This window comes from Erpetoichthys calabaricus, chromosome 11 (genome assembly GCF_900747795.2).
Source record: "Erpetoichthys calabaricus chromosome 11, fErpCal1.3, whole genome shotgun sequence".
In the NCBI taxonomy this organism is placed as follows: Eukaryota; Metazoa; Chordata; class Cladistia; order Polypteriformes; family Polypteridae; genus Erpetoichthys; species Erpetoichthys calabaricus.
In genome coordinates this window covers 132,133,376-132,152,287 of record NC_041404.2, presented here as the reverse complement: position 1 = coordinate 132,152,287, position 18,912 = coordinate 132,133,376, and the positions used below count along the sequence as shown (strand labels likewise).

At 40.4% G+C, this 18,912-nt stretch overlaps 1 protein-coding gene across 2 annotated transcripts in view; it reads right to left on the bottom strand.

Moving 5' to 3' along the window:
- The window catches only part of elfn1a (extracellular leucine-rich repeat and fibronectin type III domain containing 1a), an 848,877-nt gene that overhangs the window by 40,351 nt on the left and 789,614 nt on the right, over positions 1 to 18,912 (bottom strand). The window lies entirely within an intron of this gene.

Genomic DNA, 18,912 nt, shown 5'->3' with positions numbered 1-18,912 from the left:
TGACTTTCCAATTCACCCCCCAAGTGTGTTCAATAGGGCTGAAATCATAAACACTCATGTTCCGCCATGTCTTTATGCACCTGGCTATGAGCACAGAGGCACAGTCATGCTGGAAAAGGAAAGGGTCTTCCTCAAACTGTTGTCACAAATTCAGAAGCTAAATGTCTATGTTTTTGTATGCTGTAACATTAATGGTATCCTTCACTGAAACCAAGAGACATAGCCCAAACCCTGAAAAACAGCACCAGGGCATTATCTCTCCTCCAACAAACTTTACAGTAGGTACTGTGCAGTCCAGAAGGTAGCATTCTCCAGACATCTTCCAAACCCAGACTCATCCATCAGACAGCCAGATAGTGAGGTGTGCTTCATCACTCCTGAGAACACATTTCCACTGCTCCAGAGTCCAATGGCGGCATGCTTTACACCTCTCCAGCCAACGCTTGGCATGGAAACAAATTCATGAAGTTCCAAACATACATTTTGTGTGCTGATGTTACTTCCAGAGACAGTTGTGAGTGATGCCACAGAGGAAAGACGATTTTTATGTGTTATGTGCTTCAGCTCTTGCTGCCCCCCTCTCTAAGTTTGTGAGGTCTACCACTTTGTGATTGAGCTGCTGCTGCTCATCATCATTTCCACTTCCACATATCTAGCAGAGCAAAATTTTCACATTCCGACTTGAGTCAACGATGGCAGGCATCCTGTGCCAGTACCATACTTCAAGTCACTGAAGTCTTCAGTATGACCCGTTCGACCGGCACTGTTTGTCATGGTGATGTTTTTGATTTTATGGACCTGTTAACAATCAAACGCTTGAACTTATTAATATGGAGGGGTGTCCACATACTTCTTGCCATACTGTGCATATCAACATATTTGTTAACGTTACCATAAAGACTGCTGAGAAAAGTTTTCAAGCTATAAAATGTAAAGAGCAAGCTGAACAATTTGAGCACAGAAAGTCAACTGTCATCTAATAAAGCAACAGAAGACTTATGAAAGAGATCCTCCCAGAGCAGTAAGGAAACGATAAAAACTGGGCACATTTTTTCAGCTTAAGCAACACCTTTGTTAAAAGTTCCTTCTCATGCTGCTTCCTAAACTGGTATTTATTTCATGGATAGCTAAACAGGAAAAGCAAAGTTGACGTAGTAGAGTTTACTTCCATTGCACAAACACAAAAAGGATTTAAAGTGGAAATACTAATGAAACACAACTGAAGGGTACTTCTTTAGGGAAGGAAAATTAATAGTGCTCAGCAAAATGTGTTCGTGTAGTGCCAGCAGGAAGGACATCTGTGCTCTGAGTACCATTCCCTACAGACAAGACAGATCACATTCAACAGAAGAAAAATCTTCAAAGTGGCTCTAAAAAGCACATTGTTCTTGTAATGCAGCAAGGAAAAAAAAAACAAGTTTCTTTTTCCCCTTTAAATATCCTGTTAACATCGAGGAAATCAATAAAACCCATTTTAGATCAACAGCTCTTGTTTATACACCAAGCGTTTAAGGAGTAGCAAACCTGTTTACAGAAGAGCCCTTTGACATTAAATTGATATTGCTTACAGGCGCAATGATTTTATTTTTCTGCTCGAGTTACTCCATCTTCATATCAATCCTGAAATTTAAAATTACGGTGGTCTTTGAGTTGGTTGCATGACTAGTGTAGGTTTGTTTCAGTTTCTTCATTTACAGAAGGCATTTATTTCCCCTGGAAAAAAGATTTGCGAAGCCAATTGACTCATCTACAGAACAACAGCTTTGCTTTCCTGCTTATGAAGTCCCTTGGTTCCCTCAAAGGGTGCACATAAAGCGGCACGCGCTGGTTTACTGTTCCTCTCAGACACGTTGTGCCTGTGCACCTGCTTATTTTGAGTCATGCGATTTTCCTTCCTTGGGCTAAATATAGTGGGATGAACAATTGTATCAGTGACATTTGTGCCACTGAGAAGATTCACATAGCTTTCAGTTAAATGTTGTTATGTTGCAGTGTGAAAGCAAGTTCATGGCCTCAGAACTGCTGAAGAATAGCATTTGTGACCCTTGAACTGACGGCAAATAAGCTAAATTACCTTTCGAGCAAAACACCTTTGTATTGAGGAGACTCAATATACAAAAAACAAAGTTTTTAATTCTTTTAGGAGAAGGGTACATTTATACTATCCGACCAGGGGATTCTCACAGGGTCAGATAGAAATAAAAACATTTGGTCCTGGATATCCACTGACATTCTTCAACTTAATTCTAACAAAAGCGAATTGCTTTGTGTCCGACCTCCAGGTCAAGACACTCGACTCTTTCCCACTTAATTTCAGATCATCTCTCGTGATCAGCCTTGAAATCCAACTTGACAATACCTTGAACTTTGATTCTCATTTCATGGCTGCAGTCAATACTTCGTTCTTTCAGCCTAGAGATTGTTCCTAGTGTTTGACTGTACCCCACCATCTCAAATGTGGAACAGCTTTGTTAGGTTTGCATTAACTTGTACAATTGTGATTTTCAGTACTACATATTATAAAAGAACGTTACAAGTAAACTACTGCACTTTTATTGCATCTCATCCTGCTCAACCTTATTGGTTTCCACTCTCATAGAAAATCAACTTCATAAACTTACTGTATTTCTAGTCTCATTGAAGCCAGACATTTAATATTTACAGTTAACCATGAGTGAATTGTGCTTAAAGCTAGGTGGGGACAATTAGATTGTCTCACTGACTGTCACAATTCTAAACCATAAGATTGTCACAATTGAGATAGGCTCACTGATTGTCACAATTCTAAACCAATCCAATGCCTCATGAAGACGGTGCTCAATGTAGGGGCGGCAAACTATGAAGAGCAGAGGTGCTCTTGTGGTAGAACTGTCTGCAGTCTCCTGAAAACACCCTACTAAATATATAAATGTGTATTGCATGTGCAGAGAGCACATATCATGTTTTAAAAATAAGCAAAACCTGATGCAAGAGAAAAACCTTTCTGTAGCATCAAATTATATATTGACAAATGGAAAATGTGAACAATATGTTGTCACAGGTGCTGTTTGTGTTCTCTGTTGTTAAGCATTACGATAATAGTGTAGGAGTCAATGAAAGCTTGAAAGAATTGGCATTAAATTAATGAAAATATGAACAGAAAAACATACATTTATTTGAAGTAAGCAGTGTGTCACACTCCATCAAAATAGCTGCCATTAAGAGAACTGATAACGAAGAACCACAGGGGATGCAGATTTTGTACTCAAAACACCCGAATCAACAAATCTGCCTAACGACACCATTAAAATCAGGGAGAAGGCTGCACAACATCCACCTTCTGACTGCACGTCTAAATGAGTAACTAAAGACATTTAACATTACTGTCTAATTGGAAATGGAAATATGCAATGACAAAATAGCCACAGCGTTATAATGGGATACACTAACACATTTTCTCTCTCCCCTCCAGACCCTCTGAACAGAAGCCTGCCTAAATCCACCTTTACTTCCAGAACCTTCCCTACCAGTGACCTCACTTCCGGTTCCAGCCCTTTGGACACACCCCTTCCGCCTCGGCAGCTATAAAAACAGCAACCTTTCTCTCACTTTTCAGTCCCATGTTGGACACAGTCTGAAGTGACTATGCGGCTCCATTGAGGCTCACTACATTTTTTTTCTTCATAGGAATTAAAATATACGGGGTGGAGCCCCAAACCCTTTTCTGTTTCTTTTGTCATTTTTACAATATCGATAGACCACAATCCTTATCTAAACTCGGTTTACTGTTTTATGGTTGTGATGGACGACCGGCTACAGACTCGGGTCGCCACCCCCAGGCCGCTAGGAGGAGCCCTCCGGACAGCATGATGGTGCCCCGAGTTCCAGCAGGGCCTCATGGACTTTGTAGTTTATATACACAGCCCTGCTGGATACCTTGGGGACCACCGGGAGTCGCTGTAGAGGGGCTAGTGGGCTCTTATGTGCCCTATAACCCGGGAGTGCGTCACAGTCACGTGACCGGAAGAAACAACGTACTCCCGGGGTGAAGAAGAGGACTGTTTACCCTGACCCGGAAGGAAACAGACTTGTGGGTTTTGCCAGGAACCATTTCCGGGTCAGGGGATATAAAAGGACTGTGGGAAGCCCAGTACACTGAGCTGAGCTGGGAGGTAGGGTGGCGAAGTGTCTGGGCGAGGAGGATTGGTTTTGAGAGAGAGTATTGGTGATTTATATGAGTGTGGAGTGGAGGGTGCTTTGTGCACTGTGTGACAACAAAATAAATAGTTGTTGTACTTTTACCTCGTGTCTCGAGTGGTACCTGAGGGTGTTAGAGGTGGCTCCACGCCTCTACTGTTACATGGTATATAGTGATGCAGTAGTTAAAATGACAGAAAGCTATCATAGCAGACTGAGGCACTTCTCAAACGTGGGGAGCCAAGTAGCTGCAGTGGTCTGTGTCTGTATGTGTCTGTCTGTCTGTCTCCACTGTCTCAGCAAATTAATTATTAAGCTTCAATTACCTTGTGATATTGAGCTCCTGAATGGCTAACAACATTTTTAGCTTTCTATTTCCACACAGTGTCAAGTCATTTGTTCAGTATCTTTTGTGTTCTCACTCAAACCCTGGCGATGGTTTGAAATGCACGGACTGGAGAAACTGAGGATGAAGGTTTTATGAAGAAGCCCTGTGCATAAAGCCTTTGCAGTGCAGGACTGTCCTTCTATTCACTACACACTATTTTAACAGGTTGGCCCCAGATGTGTATTCACATTTGAGGGTCACATCTGGCCCTGCAAGGCTACTGTACTTCAGAACTCTTTTTCTAAGCTGCTGGATTACAAGGCTGACCTTCATGTCATATGAGACACGAAGCACTTGACTTCTGCTCCACTATAGAACTGTTGTGTACTTGAATGTGTTTCTTTGGCAATTATCTCAACTTTACTTTAATGTGCTGTTCACAAAACCTTAAATATGTCCTCATTTTCTTATAGTAATTGTTTTGTATTTTTATTCTTCTACATTGTGATCCTGTCAAGTTATAATGTGTTGTATCCTTGTGTGCGTCTTTTGTTGCCACTTGCTACTGATGGTACCAGTACATAAAAATCAGTCAGTCGCTGGACATCTGAAAAATTCCACATACTCTTTTTGCAGAATCCATTTATGCAAATGACACAACTTTATTCATTCATCTGTCCTTTTCCCATAACCACATTTTCTTTGTCTTTAAGAATATCAAAGATGACCAATTAGTCAACAAATTGATTTCTCAGTAATAGAAACAACTGATAATTTAAAAAAATCAGTTGGATAATAATCCCTTAACAATCTAAATAATATGTGCTGTGTATTACTAAGGTGAAATGTGATTTGAAATTCCAATGAGGAGAATGTGCATGTTCTACCACAGAGTAACAAGCCATTGGGGTTTGAGGGGGTGCAGATCACAAGTGAGGAGCGCCTCATTAAATGTATTCAGAGAAACTTTTTATCTACTTGGGGACTGAATCTGAAGTGAACATATCACAAAAATCACCTTATAAATACTGGAAATGTATGATTACATAAATATTAATCATTTGCAACTGCATATCTACTATATGATAAAACACTAAAGTCTGTGTGCATGCGTGCGTGCGTGCGTGTGTGTGTGTCCTTTAGAACAGTATGGTTGGTCAGTCTGACTTTGGTGATGCAATCGAAAGTGGAAGTACATGTGTCAGTCACATGACCAGGAGAAATGACATAAAAGGCATGCAGAGAGAGTCACCTGCAATGGCAGAAAGTATAAAACTGGAGAAAGGCACCTCGAAAATAGTGATGGAGTCTGAGAGGCAGGCTTTATGGGAGTGCACACAACAAAGAGAGTGCCAGTCAACATAGGTCCTGACACACGTGGATACAGAGGAAAGGTGCTGAAGCTACAAGTAGGGCAAGAGATATCAAAAATTTTAAATTATTCTATTAGTCTTGGAGAGGTAGCCTGGCTAGTCCCCTATATAAAGTACTAACTTGCAAATGCAGGAGCACAAAAGCATCTCTTATGTTTTGAAATGTTAACAGCTTGTGATTATTTTAAACATCTTATCCATGAGTTGTGTGATTTTTTTTCATCTGCTCACTCACTGCCGAGCACAGGGCCTCATTGTTTAGACCAGGGGTGGGCAATGTCAGTCCTGGAGAGCCTCCATGGCTACAGGTTTTCATTCCAACCCCGTTGCTTAATTAGAAACCAATCCTTGCCAGTCTCAGACCTTATTTAATCTTATGGCTTGTTACTTCGCAATGTAGGATTCTTATATTGTAGATTTTTTTCTTTCCAAGAATATCATCCAAATGATTTTTGAGCCTAAAACATATCATTTTCAGTCTGTCACATTTTTCTATTAAGTTTTTTATTAAATCAAACAGTGCAGAACGAACACACACACAGATATAAATGGAAACAAGCTAGATGGAGAACTTCTGGCTGCTTTGTCATTTAAATCTTATTGCTAACAAGGAGCCATTAAAACACTGAATGCAGCTGTTTAAGATTGAAATAAGCAATTAAGGGTGGGGAACCTTAACAAGAGAGACCACTAAAATGAAGCATCAAAATGTCACTTAAGCAATAAGGGCATCGTCAGCAATAATTGACTTCTCATTAAGAAACTGGGTTGGAACAAAAAACTGCAGTCACTGTGGCTCTCCAGGACTGACATTGCCCTCCCCTGGTTTAGACAGTCAGTACAGAACTTACTGTAACTTGTAGAGGTGAAGGTCAAGAGTACGAAATCCCAGCTTCATCCTAGGCAGTGCCACTTGTTTCATTTCACCCTTCTGAGTTAGATTATGAAATTGAACTTACTCACTTTTTGTCTGCTTTGGACCATGCTTGTCTTAGTAACTGCCATGATGGCAACGTGACAAGCAGAGTAGATTAGACTTTAATACTTCTAGAAACGTAAAGGGAGGTCTTGGCAATATGTGGCTTATAAACTCTTTAGCATAGTAGGTTCTTATTTCAGTGGGCTGTGCCCAAGCATACACTAAATACCCAAAAGTGACAAAGAACAGGGACATCACCAAGCTGCCAGTCTTCTCATTCTCTTGTAGGCAGTAAGCCTAGAATCTCTTTACAGGATGCTCAGTTTAGTCTCTTGTACCCACTTATGAGAAACAAAAATGGGGACTGGCAAATTGATACCTTAACTTTAGGGCATGGGGTGGCACGGTGGTGCAGTGGTAGTGCTGATGCCTTGTAGTGAGGAGACCAGGGTTCATGTCCCAGGTCCTCCCTGTGTGGAGTTTGCATGTTTTCCCGTATCTGTGTGGCTTTCTTGCTACAGTCCAAAGACTTTAAGGTTAGGTGTATTGACGGGACTAAATTGGCACGAGTGTTTGGTTGGGATGTGTATGTGTGTTCATCCTGCAAAGAAAGGGATGGCGCCCTGTCCAGGGTTTGTTCCCGCCTTGCACCCTGTGATTGCTGGGATAGGCTCTAGCACCCCCCATGACCCTCTTCAGTACTAAGTGTGTTAGACAATGTCTGACTTGACTGACTTTAGGGCATAACATCCAAGACACATACCATGAAGAAGAAGCCCGTTGTGTTGGTCAGTGTTATAATCGCTGCCATCAATAATGAACACAACCCGCTGGTGGAAAATCCTCCCATCACCAGCAGACAGTAAGCTAGTCTTCTGTGAGAGGCCATAGCCTAAGGTTTGGTGGTCATTGTGACTTCACACTTGGCTTCAAACTGCTCTAACATGTTTTATAAATCACGGCTAAATTATTATAAGACCAGTAAGACGACACTGTCTGCAAGCAGAAGAGATGCAAACCTCAGGTTCCCAGACTGGATAAGATAATCATAATGTGTACTTTTATATTCCAATTAAAATGAGCCATTTTCACTTTTCACTTGAATGGTTTTTGTTTAACCTTTTTGTCAAATTATCATACTACTTGTATTACAAAAACCCGTCAGAATTAAATTTAATAGCTGCACATTTTACAAGCCATGTATAAGGTCGATAAACTCCACCTTGTGAAGCTGTGTAAAAAACTACAAAACCCATCTACTGTAAGCAAACAAAATGTTACAACTGTACTTCTCTGTAGCAAACCAACGTGAAGTTACCAGATAATAGTAGTAATCTGACTAAGGGGACTCTTTTGTTTGGTTTTAATCTTTTTTGCCCTGATTTTTCTGTTGTTTATCAGTTGTAATGTGCTCAATTTATGAGGCACCAACAGTGATTTTATGAACCAATAATTCATAACTTAATACAAACAGCAGGTGCCATCTCTGGATGGACTGCTGAGACATCACAAGGGCCATATTTGAATAACCAATTAACCTAACATACAAACTTTTGAGGTGTTGGAGGAGAAACTCCTTTTTGGAAATAAATGAAACAACATTTGTAAGTTCCTTCCTCTTTTAATATAAACAGTTTGTTGCTCTTTGTCCATCCATTTTTTGAACCTGCTTATTGCATTTGATATTTTCAGGAATCCACAGCCAATGCCAGGAGTACTGGGTGAAATGGTGGGCACATCCCAGACACTCCACTGCTTCTGGATAACTTGGAGTAAACCACTTAGTTAACTGACATGTGTAGGGGTCAACATTCCATCTCCATCACCCCACCATGAATACTAATTTCTAAAAATGAATGCCATGTATAGTGTCAATACTTCATTTGGTGTACCCCTCAGAATAAATTGGGGAAGCAGAAAAGAAAACTGGGAGGAAAACACACAGACTAAAGCAGGACAGGAAAAGTCAAGAGACCAACAATAAATCTCTTTACAATACCCACCCATTTTCTAAACCTGCTGGGTTGCAGGGCAGCCTAGGGTGCAAGGTAGGAATGATTCCCACCAGGCTGAACACAGTATGGGTGTATATACTGTGTGTGGTTCATTATCAGATTGTGATTCAGACTACGAATGCCGTGAATGTAATTACCCCGATCTACATGCTGTCAAATAAACGAACCACACGCCGTGGCGCAACGTTAGGGGCTTTGCCTCTAGTGCTGACGTCTGAGGTTCAATTCCCGAGAGGGAGTGCAGTAGAGTGTGTACGCCTGATGAGCCCAGAATTAGGGCGAAACATGTGTCGCGTACTCTTTGCATTATTTGACAGTAAACTATTTCAACCATTCTATGATCTGCTTCTCACAACTGAGGGCACCGTGGCGGATGTTAGCTGACTTGCTGACCAACCACAAGCGTTACCTGGTAGGTAACCACCCATACAATCAGATTGTGATTCAGACTACGAATGCCGTGAATATATATATATATATATATATATATATATATATATATATATATATATTCAACTATTTATATACTTAAAGAGCGTCAGGCACTCCCATATGGTATAATGGGTCCGTGGCTTAAAAACAAATTTTAAATTATTAAATCAACAATGGACACCCTCTCACTGGGGAGAGGATCAGGTGCAAGCGATCACCTGAGAAAACAAGGCGGTTAGCCGACTGTGCACTGCTTTGCCGGCCAGAACGTGTGGATGGCCTCTCTTATTATCAGCCCAGGGTGGCAATCAGGTGATTGCACCTGCAATCGTTCGCCAACATATAAAAGAGGAGCACAAGGGACTGGGAAAAGGAAAGAGACAAGAACAAAGCAGAGGTTGAAAGAAAGAAAGAAAGAAAGAAAGAAAGAAAGAAAGAAAGAAAGAAAGAAAGAAAGAAAGAAAGAAACAAACAAACAAACAAACAAACAAAGAAAAGCAAAGCAGGCAGGAAGACGGGAGAGAGCCAGTGGAGGTACGAGAAAGAGAGCAAACCAGGAGGCATGCACCAAGGAGCAGGTGGCCAGTGGCTCAGGGGGCTATCAGGGAGGATCGCTCCAGCTGAGCGACTTAAGGAGCTTGGAGTGACCCATTGTGAGCACCATGGTCTTTGGGGACTCGAGCCTTGGGTCTAGAATGAGGCGCCCTGTTTTAGCCATGGAGTGTCAGGGACCCAGACCCATAGAAGTATGGTAGGCGCCTGTCGGATAGCTCTCTCCTCAGCTGCAAGGTCCGATTAGGTCAAGCAGAGGAGACGGCTGTTGTAAAGGAGTGCACCTGGGCTCAAGTTTTTCTGTTATGTTTTATCCTCATTTTAATAGCTTTATTTATTCGGTTTTTATCCTCCACAGCACTTTGTTTTATGGATTATTTATTTATTGTACATTTTGCATTGCACTTTGGACACTCTTTGGATTAGTTTGGTTTTTAATAAAAGCACTGAGCACTGTTTCACCATCCCCTTGCTTTGTGTGTTTGTCCTCATCTACTCAGCTCATGCTGGACATGACTATCGGCAATGGTGAGCTGAAGAGGCTCCCGGTGTCACCCGGTAGTGTGAAACCGACCCACACCGTCACACCCAATCCTCAATCCACCCAACCTGCATGTCTTTAGACCATAAATTGGGGGACATACAAACTACACACAAGGAGGACCTAGGATGTGGACCCTGGCCTCTTTATTGCATGGCAACTGCTTCACCACTGTGCCAACATGCTGCCCTCCTCAAGTTATATCTAATATCTCAGTGCATCCAGCTACTATGGTTTTAGACTGACTATCCACCCCTGGAGTGGACATTGACCCCTGCCTGGCTTCAGCTCATGCTATTAGAAAAGGCCAATTAAAGACGTCCCACTGCATACTCGGCCTATCCATTCAACCAGGAGTGCACTTTCAATAGCAGGGGGCAATGAATTCATTTTTGTTTAAATGAAGCATCATGATTCAATTCAGTTGCTGCCAAATGTGTAATTTATAAATGTCTAAACTTGGAAATTCTGTAATATTTGGAATCAATCCTTTTAGACTCTAAAAGCTATTCATCACAGTGGACTGAAACATTAACTAGTATTTCACTCCAGAATTATGCGTTTAATACAAATGTGACATCTAGGTCATGTTTCATATGCTGATGATAAATCTGTTGCTTCTAAAACATCTTGCATATCTTTAGTGTCAAGTTTTTTTTTTCTTCTCTAATTTGTGCTGAATCCTCTCCTGGATGTGTTGTCTCAATCCACAGCTTGTTGGAGGGATGCAGTAAATGCTATGTATGTATACATCCATCCATCCATTGTCCAACCCGCTGAATCCGAACACAGGGTCACGGGGGTCTGCTGGAGCCAATCCCAGCCAACACAGGGCACAAGGCAGGAAACAATCCTGGGCAGGGTGCCAACCCACCGCAGGACACACACAAACACACCAAGCACACACTAGGGCCAATTTAGAATCGCCAATCCACCTAACCTGCATGTCTTTGGACTGTGGGAGGAAACCGGAGCGCCCGGAGGAAACCCACGCAGACACAGGGAGAACATGCAAACTCCACGCAGGGAGGACCCGGGAATCGAACCCAGGTCCCCAGATCTCCCAACTGCGAGGCAGCAGCGCTACCCACTGCGCCACCGTGCCGCCCGTATGTATACATGTATATATATATATATATATATATATATATATATATATATATATATATGTGTGTGTGTATATATATATATATATATATATATATATATATATATATATGTGTGTGTGTGTATATATATATATATATATATATATATATATATATGTATATGTATAATGTATATATATATTGCATAGTTTACTGTCAAATAAAGCAAAGAGTATGCATGTGTTTCACCCTAATTTGGGCTCATCAGGCGTACATACTCTACTGCTCCTCTCGGGGAATCGAACCTTGGACGTCAGATTCAAAGACGAAGCCCCTTTACGCTGCACCATGGTGTGTGGTTCGTTTATTTGACAGCCTGTAGGTCCGGAGTAATTACATTCATTGCATTCATAGTCTGAGTCTCAACGAGTTGAATTGTGTGGGTGGTTACCTACCAGGTAATGCTTGTGATTGGTCTGCCATTCGGCAAACATCCGCCATGGTGCCCTCTTTCAATTGCGAGAAGCAGATCATGGAATGTTGCATAGTTTACTGTCAAATACAGCAAAGAGTACGTGACACACAATTCAGGTCGTCGAGACTCAGACTACGAATGCAATGAATAACTATATATATAAAATTCTTTTCGTGTTTGAAACGGATATTACATATGACCACGCAATATGGAAATTACGTACGAAACAGAAATTACGTATGACCACGTGATATGGAAATTACGTATGACCACAGAACATATTACTGTATAATACAGGAACTAATCATTTCGTTTGTGGACGCCATTTTTATATCATCTTTACAAATTGTTATTATTTGTGTGAGAATTATTTTACTGATATTGAAAAGAAGTAAACACAAACACGCCGCTCTATCCCATAGAAGTGCGCCCCGCGTCACCCGCTCCCAGCCCTCCTCTCTGAACTACAGCGCTGAACCGTCCGCGCATTCTGACAGAGAAGTTTTATTTATTCGTCCATGTGACTGTTGCGGAAACTGCCAAATTGTAACTTTTTTTTAGTTGGCAGTACTTGATAGTAGAAGAGATGAGGAAAACAGATTTGAGTCTTTCTACTTTTAACTGCGCTGAGCTGTAAACAATGTGAAGACGAAACCGCCTTCAGTGGCGAGGGGTCGTGAGAACAAAGTGGACGCTGGGAGGCACGGAATGTCTGGCTGCTCCGCCGGGTCGACAGCTTCGCAGTTTTGGGCAGCGTCCTCTCTTCTCGCACTGTTTGTGACACTTCATGTGCCCCTTCGGCTCTCAGGAGAGCGGAAATCTTTGCGAATTATTGTAATCGGCACCATCGAAGCAGGACTCTGTTTGTAAATTGCCCTGCATGACTACTTACTGTCCCTTAAGGTGAGTTCGGGTCACTAAAACGCCACAACATTCAAGGTTGCTTTTGTGATCAATTATTTTTAAAAGATGGGAGTTTACATCTAAGAAGATGTACAGACCTCTTCATGTAAAGTGTTGGACTTGGGAATTGTTTGGACCTTCTGCCCGTTAAGCACGGAAGGGCAGCGTCCACATTTATCAGAATTATTTTTCTCGTAAATCACAGGCACGTAGTGCAAGGTTGGACGATTACATAGAAAATGTAATTTCTATGCCACAGCGGTCATGTAGCGCCTTTCACAAGGGATCTACTACCGACAGATGATCCAAATACATTTTTGCTGCTGTTAGAACTACATACCTGTTGTGTTATACCGCCTTTAAAATGTAGTTTACCTGAAACCACTCCAGTAGTGCTCAATGTATCTTTACTTCTTAATAATGTTTTACTGTTTAATAACTTATAGACTACATTTTATTTTTTTCCCTTGCACTCAGTGAGCGAAGCCACTGGGTAATCAGCTAATATATATATATATATATATATATATATATATATATATATATATATATATATATACTGTATATATAATTTTTTTTCTTTCTTCCTTCATTACTCATTTCTATAAGGATGAGATGTTTCTACTCAGATTTGTAGAGGATGACATTTACAATCATACTCTCTACCTCTAAGTTCCCTATCAGCAAACTGAACACTTCCTCCTGTTAGAGCACTCACTCTTACAGCTTATATGTTTATAGATAGCCAATACATTCTGTCATTTGGAATTTTTTCATTGTTACATTTCATAATTTTTACAGATCACTGGGTTTCTGGTGTTCTTAAATCTTTACAATGAAATAAGATGTTGTGTTTTCTTTCATGTTGTTATTATTTAATTTCTAGAAACATTGCTGCCCCTTAAATAATAACAACATTTATATACTGTATTATTTAATTATTATGTACATTTCTCCTCAAAAGGCCAACTCACACAGGTTTTGCCCTTCATAATGTTTGGGACAAAGACACCTTTTTCCTTGATTTCCCTCTCTGGTCCACAGTTTAAAATTACAAATGAAACAATTCAGATGTGATTAAAGGGCACATTGCAGCCTTTCATGTAAGGGGATTTGCATACATTTTGGGCACAGCATGTCGAAACGACAAAACTTTTTCTACATGGTCTTGCCATTTCAGGGCATATCAATGGCAGGTCTATTAAAGCCATCATATTTAGCACTTTGTTTCATATCCCTCGCATACAATGACTGCTTGATGTCTGCATTTCATAGACATCACCAGGTGCTGAGGATCTCTTCTGGTGATGCTCAGCCAAGCCTTTAATACTGTCATCTTCAGCTCCTGCTTGTTTTGGGGACTTCTACCCTTACGTTTTCTCCTCGGCATATGGAAGGCCTGCTTGACTAGATTTAAATAAGGTGACTGGCTTGGCCATTCAAGATTTTTCAGTTTTTTAGCTTTGAAAACATCCTGTATTGCCTTAGCAGCATGTTTAGATTATTATCTTGTTCTAGGATGAAGAACCATCCAAAGAGTTTGGAGGCATCTCCTAGAACTTGAGTACTGTAGATGTTTCTATACACCTCAGAATTCATTGTGCGACTGTTGTCACCAGTTGAAGAGAAGTCTGCCAATACCTGCGGCAGCCATACAAGACATAACATTCCCACCACCATGTTTAACAGATGTGGTGGTATGCTTTGGTTTTTGGACAGTTCCTTTTTGTCTCCACACTTTGTTCTTGTCTTCACTCTGATGCAGGTTCATCTTTGTCTTGTCTGTCCACAAGACCTTTTTCCAGAATTCTGAAGGCTATTTAAAGACTTTTTTTCATAAACTGTAATCCGGCCATTTTATTTTGGCCTAACTAGTGGTTTGCATCTTGCAGTGTGGCCTCTGGGTTTCTTTTGTGGATAGTCGTCTCCGACACATGTTCATCTGCCTCCTTGAGACTGTTTCTGACAGGCATTTGGGGCTTTTTCTTTACCTCAGTGAAGATTCTTCTATCATTAACAGTGGAGGTCTTCCTTGGCCTACCAGTCCCTTTGCTATTGCCGAGCTCACCAGTGCATTAATTCTTCTTAATGGTATTCCAGACAGTTGGGGTAGGTAGTCCTAAGGTTTTGCCGATGTCTGGTTTTATTCTTGTTTTTCAGGCACATAATGGCTTCTCTTGTTTGACTTTCATTGGCACAGCTCTTGTCCTCATATTGAACAATGGTAACTACAGACTCCAAAGGGTAGAAGCAAGCTGAGGTATCTTATGAAGCATTAAAACCCACCTGAGGAATCACAAACACCTGTGATGTCAAACATTATGGTCCTCTGAAATGCGGGGACAATAGTGTTATAATTTCTACATGGCATGACAGAAATGTATGCAAGTAGAAGTGAAGTCTACAATATACACTTTAATTACATCTGAATTGTTTGATTTATAATTGAAAATTGTGGAGCAGAAGGGTAAATCAAGGAAAAACGTGTTTTTGTTCCAAACATTATGGAGTGCACCGTAAAGCGGTTAGAGGAAAATTACGAACCATACAACAGAAAGGGCAACAGAAGAAGCCCACCCAGCATGCATCTGTGACTCTCCGCTAATCCCTCATAACAGCCACAGAGGAGGCTGAGTGCCACCGGCTGGCACAACAGGAATTCGCAGGATAATCACCCACAACCTTCACACAAGTTAGCATTTCCATTTTTTTATCTTTGGAGAAAAGTAGAAAAAAATGGAACACTGTGAAAAGAGAAATGTAAAAGACGTACTGGAAATGTCAGAACATGTACATGCGTACGCGAAACTTCATTCCAGGAACAGGACTTTTATACTCTCTTGGGAACAACACATGCATGGCACTATATTCCTATGTCATCGCTAAAGTAGACCACTTTGTTGAGATTGTTAGCTGCCTCTATGTCATGCTCCATTGGCTCAGGCCTTCTACATTTGCTAGCAATGCTTGCCTTTTTCTGTTTTTGCATTGTATAATAGCAATCCATAATAGCTTTTATGAGCACATCTAATCTACCAAGATTAAAAAAGTAATTTCTCCCTAAATTGTAGCAATATATGTCTGCTCACTTAGTGACTTTGGAAATAAATAACTATAACATACTTTTCAGACTGTGAAATAGCTCCTATTGTCATTTTATTTCTTCGGATTGCACGGCTTAGCTTATTTTCCGCTGTAATAGAATTAATAAAGGCACTTTATCAGGAGCGGAGTTTAATTTAGATCCATTATGGCATACAATTTGTGGGTTACTTGCTTTATAATGTGCAAATAAACTGACAGCATTAATGAGTTGTAACGGAGGATCAACGGCTAATCTCACTGTTTATGTAGCTCAGGCTATATGACCAGGTGCCCAAGACGAGTGTGACTTAGACCTCTATTAAAAAATGTGTATTTAATTATATATTTCATTTCTTCCGCAGTCAACTCTCAATCAGCACTAGATTTAATTCCATACTCGGTATTATTGTGTTGGAGGAAGTTTCTGAAAGCATATTTCCAATTAGCAGAATGAGAAAGGCATGTTCACATAATTGAAAGTGATGTATTATAGTTGAACTAACACATTGTGCTTTGCTTACGACTGAGATTTTTCAAAACAGAAAATAAATACAGCAAGTGTAGGAGGTTGACATTCTTTGCAGACAATGAGAATATTTTTCTTCCATTATAAGATTTTAGGAAGATGTGGACTTTAGTGGTACCAGCACTTGTAAGGCAGGAAGCAATTCATCAAGTGATGCACTCCTTCAAAAACCCAAACTCACACATAATGGACCTGTTAACCAAAAAGGTACCACATGTCTCATGGACAAGGGCTGAAACCAAAGATGACGATTTTAAAGTTAGTGATGCCGGCGCTACAACGTGAAATGAGACTCTAGCCTCCGTCTTTGGTCAGGAACTCTTTTCATGGATGATAATTCTTTATATGCTTTGTTCAATTTCAATTACATATTCAGAAATAAGGCTGCTGAGATCCCTTCCCGAGTTTGACATGGTATTCAGCTGATCATCACATATAACACTAGAGGTAAACCTGCTCAGGAAGGATTTGCACCAAACTGACAGGTTAGCACTTCTCGGTGTGGTGAAAAAGAGCCAGTCTCTAAGAATGTATGACTTAAATGTAAGACTTTGGGGGGACAAGTGGCACCACAGCACCAGAGACCTTGACTTGATTTCAGGACTATCCATAGCTTCTGTGGAGCTGCACATTCTTGTAGTGTCCATGTTGGTGATGATGGAAACCAGCTTTCTGTTACAGACAAAAGAATTGCTGAACACTACAGTTAGCAAAAAATGGTGACTTTGGAGAACACTGGAGAACATCTGACCAGTCATGTGAGTGTTTAGGCCTGCTTTACTGCCTTAAGATCGTTATGCTTTGTTTTTATTAAGTTGACCTAGAATTTGAACATTTTTTGAATGTGTTTGAAATGAAATGTTACAGGAAGATTCTGAAAACTGGATGGAGGCAAATGGTGACAAATGAGGGATTGTGCCATTGTTCAACAATGTGCCATACTAACATTTATTTGGGTAGAGCAAGTATAACTTGCTGAAATTCACCAAAGGGTGTTGGCTTGTGCAGATCAGTAAGCTGTTTGGGTACCCTTCATCCACAAAATTTATGGTACCCCAAGACATCATGCACTATAACATGTGCAGATCCATAGCTGCCCACAGAAATTTCACTATGGCGTTTTATTCAACAGTGGTGCAATCCCACAGCGGAGCGTCCATGTTTATTTGACCTTGGCTTCAACTAGTTTAATGGCAGAGCACTGTGATGTTGTGTTTGAACTACCCAGAAGCCATTGCACATGTGTTTTTTGTCAGCTTCTATCTGTTCGGTTACTGTGTAATTTTTAAATTGCCTTTACATTTTGATTTACAAAATTGCTCAAACTTCATCAAATTGAATGGTGACCAGTGCTCACTTCGGATTGGCACCCTAGGGAACATCGTTTTTTTTTTATTGCAAAGCTACTATTGTGCGGCCTTGAGAGAGAGTTTTATGTGAAAAGTACCTCTTTTTATGATATTGCAATTTCAAGTATCTGCCGATAACATTACCTATCTAACTTTGTTCTCTTCAACCATTACTAAGCTGTTAATGAGCTATTCAGGCCAGTGAACTTCATTTAAGATGAAGATCTAAAAGTCCAAAGTGCAAACTACTCAAATAAACCCTCTATTACCTGCAGGGAGAAGTAGAGCAACATGACGTTGCACCCAAAGAAATCTCATGATGGTGTGTGGTTTAACAATGATGCAATCCCACATATTCATTTGACCTTGGCTTCAACCAGACTAATAGAAGAATGCTGCACTGTGTGTGTGTTCCGACTACCCATAAGCCATCACAAACATATTTTAATGCATCAGCTTCTATTCATTGTGGGTACTGCATAATTGTCAAATTGCCTTTACTTTTTGATTTCCTCTCGTACGAATAGGTTTATAATTTTAAATGAATATCGTTGCATGCTGCAATACATGCTCAGTTCAGTTTTTCTTGATCTGTTAGTATCCTGCCTACTATACATTAATATATATATATCTGTTTTTCCCACATATTAGGAACTTTTTCACAGCCCAAAGAACCAATTTCATATGCAAAGAAGCCTTCCAACATGAAATACTTCTCTGTTAATTGATGGTTCAATAAGGAAGCCCACAACCAGAGCCTTTATTTTATAGAGTGTTCCATATTTCATTGAGTGTAAGATGGAGAGGTGCCATACATACGGTTACTTTTTGATGGGATTCCTACACATACACATACACACACACACACACATACTGAAGGTGGGCCTTATCATAGCTACTATACATCGTCATTTCCTGAACTCTTTCTTGAGTACTCAGCTATCACACTCTGTCATTAGCTAATGGTAGCTGGCAATTAGTCTAATTGTTAGCCTAATTCACTTTGCCATCAGCCTTTCTTTTTTTTTTATCTTTCTATCGATACCGATATATTTAATTAGAATATTGTCTGTCCCATTTGGTTAGTGTCACACTTTTTATATTACTTGGATCAAGGATTGTGCACATGCCTTGTCACGTTTGAAAATTTG